Genomic DNA, 13,112 nt, shown 5'->3' with positions numbered 1-13,112 from the left:
ATCTTGCAAGAAAAAGCTCTGTTATTCAGAAACCAGGTGCAGGAAGGAGATGACAATTTCGCCGCTAGTGTGGGCTAGCTCGACTAGTGGAAGAAGAGGTATGGAGTGCGTCAACTAGACGTATGTGCAGAAAAACTCTCTGGTGACGCTCAGGCCGTTTCAGAATAACTGACGAAAGTTTGTCTAATGAACAAATATGTAACTGTGTCGAAATTGGGCTAAATTTTAAAATGTTACCAGCGAGAACACTTGCTTCTTGTGAAGAAAAAAGTGCTCCTGGGCACAAAAAAGCAAAGAGCGGCTCACAGTTATGGCAGCTTCAAATGCAACTGGAAACCACAAACTAAAACTAGTTGTGATTGGGAAGTCTGCCAAGCCAAGAGCATTCAAGAATGTATCCATCTCAGCTCTTCCGGTTGTATATACACATCCGAATAATGCCCGGATGAATCAGGAAATCTTCAAGAACTGGTTTTATAACTCATTTGTACCTGACTGCAAGAATTTTTTAAAAGAAAGGGGACTGCCATGCAAAGCAATTTTGCTCATGGATAATGCGTCCTCACATCCAAGTGCAGGAGAACTGCAGTGCGACGGTATCCGCGCCTTGTTTTTCCCACCAAACGTTACCTGTCCCATTCAGCCCATGGATCAGGGCGTTCTGGAATGTCTGAAAAAAGTATCGATGGCGATTGCTACAGTCAATCCTGCGTTCCGAAGGCAACGAAAGCATTGTAGGAGCTTTGAAGAAGATGACTTTGAAGGACGTCGTGTACTGGATTAGCGAATCTTGGAGCGAAATAAAGTCAGACACAATTTCTAAGTCATGGAGGAAAATTCTACAGGAAAGTATGCCAGACACAGAAACTGAAGATTTAGCAGATGAGGACGATCAACCATTGTGTAATTTAATCAGAAGATTGCCAAGGTGTGAAGAGACAGAAGAGGCGGAAGTAGGCGAGTAGTTAAATTCGGACGAACACTTGGAAGTGACAGACTCTTCTATAATTGACATGGTTAACATTCCATCGCTGTGTGAGAGCGACGAGGATGACGAGGCAGAGGCTGCATCGATGATAAATCACAGCGATGGCTACGCTGCTCTCGAGGCCGCCATATGCTACGTGGAACAACAGCCTGAGGCGACACCAACTGACCTACTGGTCCTGAGACGTTGGCGCGACATTGCCGCGAGGAAACGTTGCAGCTTCGCCAAACAAAAGAACTTCACTATTGTTGTTGTTGTTGCCTTCAGTCCTGAGACTGGTTTGATGCAGCTCTCCATGCTACTCTATCCTGTGCAAGCTCCTTCATCTCCCAGTACTTACTGCAACCTACATCCTTCTGAATCTGCTTAGTGTATTCATCTCTTGGTCTCCCTCTGCGATTTTTACACTCCACGCTGCCCTCCAATGCTAAATTTGTGATACCTTGATGGGTCAGAACATGTCCTACCAACCGATCCCTTCTTCTTGTCAAGTTGTGCCACAAACTCCTCTTCTCCCCAATTCTATTCAATACCTCCTCATTAGTTACGTCATCTACCCATCTAATCTTCAGCATTCTTCTGTAGCACCACATTTCAGAAGCTTCTATTCTCTTCTTGTCCAAACTATTTATCGTCCATGTTTCACTTCCATACATGGCTACACTCCATACAAGTACTTTCAGAAACGACTTCCTGACACTTAAATCTATACTCGATGTTAACAAATTTCTCTTCTTCAGAAACGCTTTCCTTGCCGTTGCCAGTCTACATTTTATACTTTGCTCCGCAAATAGCAAAACTCCTTTACTGCATTAAGTGTCTCATTTCCTAATGTAATTCCCTCAACATCACCCGACATAATTCGACTACATTCCATTATCCTCGTGTTGCTTTTGTTGATGTTCATCTTATACCCTCCTTTCAAGACACTGTCCATTCCATTCAACCGCTCTTCCAAGTCCTTTGCTGTCTCTGACAGAATTACAATGTCATCGGCGAACCTCAACATTTTTATTTTTTCTCCATGGATTTTAATACCTACACCGAATGTTTCTTTTATTTCCTTTACTGCTTGCTCAATATAGACATTGAATAACATTGGGGAGAGGCTACAGCTCTGTCTCACTCCCTTCCCAACCATTGCTTCCCTTTCGTGCCCCTCGAATCTTATAACTGCCATCTGGTTTCTGTACAAACTGTAAATAGCCTTTCGCTGCCTGTATTTTACCCCTGTCACCTTCAGAATTTGAAAGAGAGTATTCCAATCAACATTATCAAAAGCTTTCTCTAAGTCTACAAATGCTAGAAACGTAGGTTTGCCTTTCCTTAATCTATTTTCTAAGATAAGTCGTACGGTCAGTGTTGCCTCACGTGTTCCAACATTTCTACGGAATCCAAACTGATCTTCCCCGAGGTCGGCTTCTACCAGTTTTTCCATTCGCCTCTAAAGAATTCGCGTCAGTATTTTGCAGCAGTGACTTATTAAACTGATAGTTCGGTAATTTTCACATCTGTCAACACCTCATTTCTATGGGATTGGAATTATTATATTCTTCTTGAAGTCTGAGGGTATTTCACCTGTCTCATACATCTTGCTCACCGGATGGTAGAGTTTTGTCGGGACTGGCTCCCCCAAGGCCGTCAGTAGTTCCAATGGGATGTTGTCTACTCCCGGGGCCTTGTTTCGACACAGGTCTTTCAGTGCTCTGTCAAGCTCTTCACGCAGTATCGTGTCACCCATTTCATCTTCATCTAGATCCTCTTCAATTTCCATAATATTGTCCTCAAGTACATCACCCTTGTATAGACCCTCTATATACTCCTTCCTCCTTTCCGCTTTCCCTTCTTTGCTTGGAACTGGGTTTCCATCTGAGCTCTTGATATTCATACAAGTGGCTCTCTTTTCTCCAAAGGTCTCTTTAATTTTCCTGTAGGCAGTATCTATCTTACCCCTAGTGAGACAAGCCTCTACATTCTTACATTTGTCCTCTAGCCATCCCTGCTTAGCCATTTTGCACTTCCTTTCAATCTCATTTTTGAGACGTTTGTATTCCTTTTTGCCTGCTTCATTTACTGCGTTTTTATATTTTCTCCTTCCATCAATTAAATTCAATATTTCTTCTCTTACCCAAGGATTTCTATTAGCCCTCGACTTTTTACCTACTTGAACCTCTGCCGCCTTCATTACTTCATCCCTCAGAGCTACCCATTCTTCTTCTACTGTATTTATTTCCCCCATTCCTGTCAATTGTTCCCTTATCCTCTTCCTGAAACTCTGTACAACCTCTGGTTTAGTAAGTTTATCCAGGTCCCATCTCCTTAAATTCCCACCTTTTTGCAGTTTCTTCAGTTTTAATTTACAGTTCATAACCAATAGATTGTGGTCAGAGTCTACATCTGCCCCTGGAAATGTCTTACAATTTAAAACCTGGTTCCTAAATCTCTGTCTTACCATTATACAATCTATCTGATACCTTCTAGTATCTCCAGGATTCTTCCAGGTATACAACCTTCTTTTATGATTCTTGAAACAACTGTTAGCTATGATTAAGTTATGCTCTGTGCAAAATTCTACCAGACGGCTTCCTCTTTCATTTCTCTCCAACAATTCATATTCACCCACTATGTTTCCTTCTCTCCCTTTTCCTACTCTCGAATTCCAGCCGCCCATGACTATTAAATTTTCGTCTCCCTTCACTACCTGAATAATTTCTTTTATCTCATCATACATTTCATCAATTTCTTAATCATCTGCAGAGCTAGTTGGCATATAAACTTGTACTACTGTAGCAGGCATGGGCTTCGTGTCTATCTTGGCCACAATAATGCGTTCACTATGCTGTTTGTAGTAGCTTACCCGCACTCTTATTTTTTTATTCATTATTAAACCTACTCCTGCATTACCCCTATTTGATTTTGTATTTATAACCCTGTATTCACCTGACCAGAAGTCTTGTTCCTCCTGCCACTGAACTTCACTAATTCCCACTATATCTAACTTTAACCTATCCATTTCCCTTTTTAAATTTCCTAACCTACCTGCCCGATTAAGGGATCTGACATTCCACGCTCCGACCCGTAGAACGCCAGTTTTCTTTCTCCTGATAACGACGTCCTCTTGAGTAGTCCCCGCCCGGAGATCCGATTGGGGGACTATTTTACCTCCGGAATATTTTACCCAAGAGGACGCCATCATCATTTAACCATACAGTAAAGCTGCATGCCCTCGGGAAAAATTACGGCTGTAGTTCCCCCTTGCTTTCAGCCGTTCGCAGTACCAGCACAACAAGGCCGTTTTGGCCATTGTTACAAGGCCAGATCAGTCAATCATCCAGACTGTTGCCCCTGCAACTACTGAAAAGGCTGCTGCCCCTCTTCAGGGACCACACGCTCGTCTGGCCTCTCAACAGGTACCCCTCCGTTGTGGTTTCACCTACGGCACGGCCATCTGTATCGCTGAGGCACGCAAGCCTCCCCACCAACGGCAAGGTCCATGGTTCATGGGAGTAGGACTTCAATATTACTTGTCTAAATAAATAATCATTTTTATTCTGCCAATGCAAAAGCATACATTGGTATAGTTGCCTGAACTATCAAAAACGTAAATTTCCGGTTTTTGCATGGATAACTGCAGAACACAGTAACAAAACAACAGTATTTTTTGGAATTTTAAACTATTTTTTTAGCTCTTTACGGAGATGGTGCATTTGAGTATTATCTGTTCCTCCAGTGGCTTTCCGACCAACAGTTCTCAGCACAGAATTTTTCCTAAGTAACGAATCCAGACGTGTTAGAATGCACTAAGGCTACAAATCAATGTGCATTAGGAAGATAATCACACGGTTATTAAACGGAGATCAGCAACAGTATTTTTAAGTTCATTGCCTCAAACAAATATTCCAGAAAATAATTATTTTCAGTTTCGTCCAGACGGTTCATTTCTCTTACTACATACATCAAATCTTCCTCTATTTCCTACACCTTTCTTTCCTAACTTTACATTTTTTGGGACTTATTTCTACCCTACGCTGCTTATATTGCCTTCCGTCGGAACTTGACTTGCAGTTTGGGGATTAATATGCTTTGCATTCATTTGCCTCGTCAGTCCCTGAGAAACATTTCTTCTAAACTTCAAAAGTGGAATCTTTCTACACAGCTCGCAGCACAGTTCATAGGCATGTACTAATACTCTTTCGATCTTCTTCCCGGCCCATAAGCAGATCTAAGCTTTTCAGCATGTTTCACAGATCCCATATTTCAACTGTAGTCCTTTACTAGAGAAGAATGCCGAATGCCGATTTTAATGCTAGCTTCCTGCTTTCTGGAGACAAATATTTACTTTCGTTCCATGGTACTCGGAGCCAGATAAACGATTTTGTTCTCTTTCAGCAAAGTACCCCAATTCCAGAGGATGTCATTCTATAATGAAAGTCGCCTCTTTTATTTCAGTAGAAGGTGAAAGGCATGATAGGAATCTTCTCCTATTTCTTATCATTGTGCCGCAAACAAAGAATTTTCTCTACTTTTAGCTGTCCAGGCAAAAAAAAAGTAAGTAATAATGTTACCAAAGTCCAGTCTCTTCTTTTTGCAGCAAAACTTCTTTCAGAATCCTAAAACTACCATAACACACAATATTCAAATTCCCTCTCCACAGCTTAATTTATCCGTTGATAAAAATCAAAGCTGATTACGCAGCCTTTCAAGTCTGTAAGACACCACAGTTCGTAGTCGTGTTACTTACTGAGACGACAAAAGACGTGGGGTACCTCCTAATATCGTGTCGGACCTCGTTTCGCCCGGCGTAGTCCAGCAACTCGACATGGCATGGACTCAACAAATCGTTGGAAGTCCTCTGCAGAAATACTGAGCCACACTGTCTCTATAGGCACCCATAATTGAGAAAATGTTGCCGGTGATAGATTTCACGCACGAACTGGCCTCTTGATTATGTCCCATAAATGTTCTTTTGGATTCATGCTGGGCGATCTGGGATGCCAAATCATTAGCTTGACTTGTCCAGAATGTTCTTCCAGCCAATTGCGAACAACTTTTGCTCGATGACATGGTGTATTATCCATTAAAATTCCATCGTTTTTTGGGAATGTGATGTCCACGAATGGTTGCAAATGGTCTTCAAGTAGCTGAAGATAGCTGTTTCCAGCGATGATTGATTCGTAAATACAGCCCACACCATTGCGGAACCACCACCAGCTTGCACAGTGTCCTGTCGATAACTTGGGGCCTTGGTTTATTGGGTTTACTCTGCACTCGAACGTTAGCATCAGCTCTAACCACCTGAAATCGGGACCATGTAACAAGGCCACGTTTTTCCGGTTGTCCAGAGTCCAAAGGATGTGGTTACGAGCCCAGGAGAGGCGCTGCAGGCGACATCTGCTGTTAGCAAAGACACTCGCGAAGGCCGTCTCTTGCCATACTCCATGAACGCTATATTTTGCCGCACTCGCCTAACGGATACGTACACTGTATGTCCCACATTGATTTCTGCGTTTATATCTCGCAGTGTTGCTTGTCTGTTAGCACTGACAACTACATGTAAAAGCTGCTGCTCTCGGTCGGCCACTGCGTTGTCCGTGGTGAGAGGTAATGTCTGAAATGTGGTATTCTCGGCGCAGTCATGATACGAGGTGCATTCAAGTTCTAAGGCCTCCGATTTTTTTTCTCCGGACTGGAAAGAGATAGAAACATGCGCATTGTTTTAAAATGAGGCCGCGTTCATTGTCAATACGTCCCAGAGATGGCAGCACCGTACGGCAGATGGAATTTTACCGCCAGCGGCGAGAATGACAACTGTTTTAAATACTTAAAATGGCGACGTTTTCCTTATTTGAACAGCGTGCAATCATTCGTTTTCTGAATTTGCGTGGTGTGAAACCAATTGAAATTCATCGACAGTTGAAGGAGACATGTGGTGATGGAGTTATGGATGTGTCGAAAGTGCGTTCGTGGGTGCGACAGTTTAATGAAGGCAGGACATCGTGTGGCAACAAACCGAAACAACGTCGGGCTCGCACAAGCCGGTCTGACGACATGATCGAGCAAGTGGAGAGAATTGTTTTGGGGGATCGCCGAATGACTGTTGGACAGATCGCCTCCAGAGTTGGCATTTCTGTGGGTTCTTTGCACACAATTCTGCATGACGACCTGAAAATGCGAAAAGTGTCATCCAGGTGGGTGCCACGAATGCTGACGGACGACCACATGGCTGCCCGTGTGGCATGCTGCCAAGCAATGTTGGCGCGCAACGACAGCATGAATGGGACTTTCTTTTCGTCGGTTGTGACAATGGATGAGACGTGGATGCCATTTTTCAATCCAGAAACAAAGCGCCAGTCAGCTCAATGGAAGCACACAGATTCACCGCCACCAAAAAAATTTCGGGTAACCGCCAGTGCTGAAAAAATGATGGTGTCCATGATCTGGGACAGCGAGGGCGTAATCCTTACCCATTGCGTTCCAGAGGGCACTACGGTAACAGGTGTATCCTACGAAAATGTTTTGAAGAACAAATTCCTTCCTGCACTGCAACAAAAAGTCCGGGAAGGGCTGCGCCTGTGCTGTTTCACCAAGACAACGCACCCGCACATCGAGCTAACGTTACGCAACAGTTTCTTCGTGATAACAACTTTGAAGTGATTCCTCATGCTCCCTACTCACCTGACCTGGCTCCTAGTGACTTTTGGCTTTTTCCAACAGTGAAAGACACTCTCCGTGGCCGCACATTCACCAGCCGTGCTGCTATTGCCTCAGCGATTTTCCAGTGGTCAAAACAGACTCCTAAAGAAGCCTTCGCCGCTGCCATGGAATCATGGCGTCAGCGTTGAGAAAAATGTGTACGTCTGCAGGGCGACTACGTCGAGAAGTAACGCCAGTTTCATCGATTTCGGGTGAGTAGTTAATTAGACAAAAAATCGGAGGCCTTAGAACTTGAATGCACCTCGTACTGTGGATCTCTCAATATTGAACTCCCTAACGACTTCCCTACCACCACACTTTCAAGGTCTGCTAACTCCAGTAATGCGGCCATAATCACGTCGGAAACCTTTTCACATGAATCACTGAGTACAAATGACAGCTCCAACAATAACCTTTTATACTTTGTGTATGCAATACTGCCGCCTTCTGTGTATGTGCATATTGCTATCCCACCGCTTTTATCACCTCACTATACAGGTTTCATTATGTGGTATTGTTTCAGCGAGTTTTCTCCTGTGAAAAAAAAATTGATGTCCATATGGTTTTATAAATGTTAATCCACGTTTCAGATCCGACGATGGCACCTTCAGAGTGCTGAAACTGGTCATCTAGTAAACGATATTGAAGCGATCGTGGCTTTTCAATTCTTTTAAAAATGATTGAGTTATCTACGTCTCCTCCACCTGTCAATTGAAGTGCCGGATACTTTTCTACCTTTGAATGCGTTTTCATGTAAGCAATCATGTATACATTATTTTTCACATTCCTCTTCAGTTTGAGGTAAACTCATTTCGAGATGTACAAGTCACCCTTTTCCATACTCTTTCAAAAATCGTATCAAAAATGTCTTCAAAACTTAAACATGCAAGATTATTAGCATCATTTGCATTACCACTGTTGTCTTCATTATCTCCTACTTCTCTGTCATCAACATCGTCTGACAAATCTTTTGAAAGTGCTGCAACAATTCTGCCCACTTTTACTATTTCCAATGACCAGGAAGTGGTGCTTCTCCGTGATACAACATTTACAATGATGAGAATTGTGCTGATACTAAAATGAGCCTGACCCTGATGCAACTATATTGACAAACCTAATAAAATGCAGAGAAAAATACGAAAGAAAGGGACAAACTTTGCTTGTGCAACAATAGAGGGAAAATAGAATACAGCCACACGGTACTCTAAAGTATCACACAGTTTGCTGCTTATTTCGTAAATAAGCACTACAGATTTAACAAAAGAGCTGCACGAGAACAGAACTTATCCTTTATCATATCTATGCTAGTAAACGCTGAAATTGGTAACAACTCTATGTCAGTAAACAAAACAAATACAGTCTCTTCAAAGCAAATCTCACGAAAAATTTTAGAAATATTCTCTCTGACAAGAAAATGAAATATAGGAGATAGTGAAGTTTTCCCAACTCAGCACAAAAAACGTGTACTTAAATGTACCGCTCCCAAGATACGAGATATGACGCGCACTGTTAAAAACGACATTGCTCTTCGAATATTAGGCGAGTATGGTGTATCCTATGAATGTGGCAGCATGTATATCGGACAAACAATTCGCACGGTTGCGGAGCATTGTACTGAGCGCAAGCGCCATATAAAACAAATGGAGCTCGACAAGTCGGCCATAGTGGAGCATTGCCTAGAAAACGGGCATAAAATACAGTTCGAAAATACGAAATTGTTGGATCATGCATCGACATATTGGGACTCCGTTATATGTTCAAATGTATGTGAAATCTTATGGAACTTACCTGCTAAGGTCATCAGTCCCTAACCTTACACACTACTTAACCTGCATTATCCTAAGGACAAACAAACACACCCATGCCCGAGGGAGGACTCGAACCTCCGCCGGGACCAGGGACTCCGTTATAAACGAAGCGGCCGAGATTCGTTTAAACAACAACAATTTCAACAGAGACCAGAGGTAAATACTCAGCAGGGCATGGGGGCGCGAGTTGGACATCGAAAGAAAACAAAGACAGATGCGGGACGCGGGAGCGACAGTTTCAAATGTGGCGCCTGCCCCTGGCGCCACCTGACGTCACCGGTGCTGCCACGGGCCATAGCTCCGCTAGCTGCCCGGGTCGACTTACGCGCGCACCACATTGGATCTATCTGATTGGCTGCTGATGATGTCATCATGAAGCGAGAAACCGTAGCAACCCTAAAACACACCGGAGTACGATGCTCCGTGCATTTGCGTAGCGTAGCGTAGCCCGGGCAGTCAGTGAACTCCTGGCGACGATGGCGGAGATGGTCGTCGAAAGCTCGAGTATCTTATTGGCACTGACGCGGCTTGAAAACCTAGAAAGTTTTATTCAGTTAGAATAGTTGATAACTCCAGATCAAATAATTTTAATAAGAGCTTACGAGAGATAACCTGGTATGAAATTTATCGCGAACCAATTGATGACATTAATTTTAACGTATTCCACGATAAAATCACATAATCGTTTTAAAACATCTTTATGCGTATGCTAATCACGTAGGACGTTACATATCCATGTAAGAAACCAGGAATAGCGGGAGGATTAAAAGCACCTTATGAAAGGAAAATCGAAATGTATCTACGAGCAAGAACAAGTAACGATGTTGCAGTGGTTGTAAACTATAAAAACTACTCAAACTTACTAAGAAAATTATTAAAAAATTAATGAACATGTACTATCATGCTCGAAAGTATCCGAATGACCTGAATTACGTTCCGCCTGAGTTGTGTGCAGCCCACATAACGTAGCTGTCTTGCAGATCCTCTAATCTCTTTCGGTACAATCGTCCGACTATGCGAAATGTGCATCACGAGAGACAACAAGAGAACGTTGTAATTTATGACAATCAATCCAGATGTCAAATAAAGCCAAGATACTAGCAAACATGTTATTACAGATGAAATAGTCCTTAACCTTTGTAAACTCAACTTTATTACAATACGTGACATTTCGAAAACGTTACCGTATTCATTATAATCTGAGACAACTAACTCTGTCACATAAATTATTTATTAATCCTTAGGTACAATTAAATATTTTTTATGAACAAGAGATTCTGAGACAATGTCTAGACTCCTAAGATTCTATGACAATTCGAAGCATTTCTACACTCTAAAAGGTTTTCCCACACCTGCTAAACTTCGTTCCTATGGTGAGTGGCTTAGCATAAACTGATTGTTGGAGTAACTAGTTAATAAAAAGGCGGTTAAAAGCGGCAAACACTCTACGGAAACGTCAACATTAACAGAGTATCGCTAGTAATGTCACTATACTCATGACTAATGAAAAATTGTTTCTATGCGTGTTGTTTGAACTTTAAACGACTCGACAAATTTTTTTTTCTGGATTGAAATGGAGATCCTAAGGACATTGTTAAATAAGCTGAGACTTGATCTCGGCAACGATAGTCATTGCTAACTGGGCATAAAGAGACGTGATATGTTGGAGTTTCCACCAGCAGTTAGTAAATCTAAACAATAAAATTAATGAAAATTTTGTACTGAACAGGGAAATCTATCAAGATTCTTATCTCCTTGTCAACTAAACACGAAAGACATCTAATATACTTTCATTCACAAATAACAAAGTGTGCACGTTTTTAAAATTGAAATGCCGTGATGTAACATTTTCTGACTGGGTTATTACCCAGCACGTAATGGGGTTGTTAACTACACAAACTCAGATATTAAATATCGAACTTTTCGCCTGCAGCGAGATTTTTGAATCGCAAATGAGGATACAATTCTTTCTCCTTGAGCGGGAATCGAAACCGTCACCTACCGCCGTTATTTTCTGTCCGAGAATAGACGTCAGGTATCAATTGTTTCCGCATTAGTAGTGAGATGTTTTCACGTTTGACTAGAAATTACAGAGCCTATCGTTAACGTTTATGATACATGGAGAGACATTAAAAATGAAACTTAGTTTGCACAGTTGTTCTGTGTGTAAATGCTAGCGCCTGAAATGTAATTACGAGTATTTTTGTCCTGGACAACGATTTGAAACCAGAGATGAGCCTTTTGTGGAGACCTAGAAGAGTTTACAGTCTTGTTCAAAACAACGAAATAATCGAACTACAGGGTGAGACACTAACTATTGCCATCTAGAACAACTCCGAATGCGTGATACTAGCTGAAAAGTTTGTGAGACAGATGTTGCATGGGACAACGAGCGCCATAATATGACGTTGGTTTTTTGTTGCTATGTGGGGTGGCGTCAGAGATATGAAGTCAACTTTGTCTTTTTAAATGGGACGCTATAGTTTGGTACTTATTTTCTGATAGTGGCTATCGAGAGGAATCCAATAATGTGTAACAGTAAGATCTTTGAAGGTCAACGGAGGTCAAAAAGGTGGCATGAACGTCCATTTACAGAAGGCGTTCGAAGTGATGACCATTGGTATCAATGGAGTGCGGCAATCTTCTTGTCATGGATTGAGCGGTATTCATTATCAGTTCGACACTTACCGAAGCACAAGCTCTGACAATTCGCTCTCGTATATCGTGCAAATAGTAAATATTCGCCGAATACGGCGTATCCATGTAACGTGCCATTGACATGTAAACACCATTCGACGGTTTCGCAATACAAAACTAATAGGAACGGTAAGACTACTATCGTCGAATCAAGCGAATGTGAATGACGAATTCCTTCGAAGAACAAGTCATTATGCTTCTCATTTACGGAGAATGCCAACGAAATTTAGTGAGAGCTAGAGACTTATACGCTGAAAGGTATCCTCAACGTGCTCACCCTACACGTCGTGCATATAAATATGTCTATGGTAAATTGAGAACAACTGGATCTTTAACGCATCGGAAATATATCCAGCAAAGGAAAGTTACGAACGAGTAAACGGAAATTGGTACTCTTGCACTCTGGTTCAAGACCATTGGATTCGTCTTCATAGCGGCTATAAGAAAATAAGTACCAAACTACAGCATCCCATGCAACTTTTGTCGCATAAACTTTTCAGTTCCTGTCATACTTTCGGAGTTATTCTTGGCGGCAACAGTTAGTGACTCACCCTGCATATGGTTCCGAGAGGGTCAAATACTGCAAAAGTCGAGGTCCGAATCCGAATCCCAGACCAGCAACAAAATTTTCAACATATCAGGTTAAAATAAAATAAGAGCCCTCTGACCTTAAATGATTATTGGTTCATTAAAAAAATTCTAGTGTAAGAAAGCTTGCTGGTGGCAGAATTTCTCCTATTCGCGAGGTTCGCCTCTGTTATAGCCCAAACTAAACAGGTTCTGTTCTAGCAGACTGCGAAAGAATATAATGTTTAATCCTGTTTTGAGTTCGCAAAGTGTGACAGGCAGCCTGCACTAACTGCTGCAGAACGCAGGTCGACTACGTGTACCACTACAAACAATACGCGATAAAACCGGAAAATATT

The sequence above is a fragment of the Schistocerca americana genome, chromosome 3 (assembly GCF_021461395.2).
Source record: "Schistocerca americana isolate TAMUIC-IGC-003095 chromosome 3, iqSchAmer2.1, whole genome shotgun sequence".
Lineage (NCBI taxonomy): Eukaryota > Metazoa > Arthropoda > Insecta > Orthoptera > Acrididae > Schistocerca > Schistocerca americana.
Note: the sequence above shows the minus strand (reverse complement) of the source record.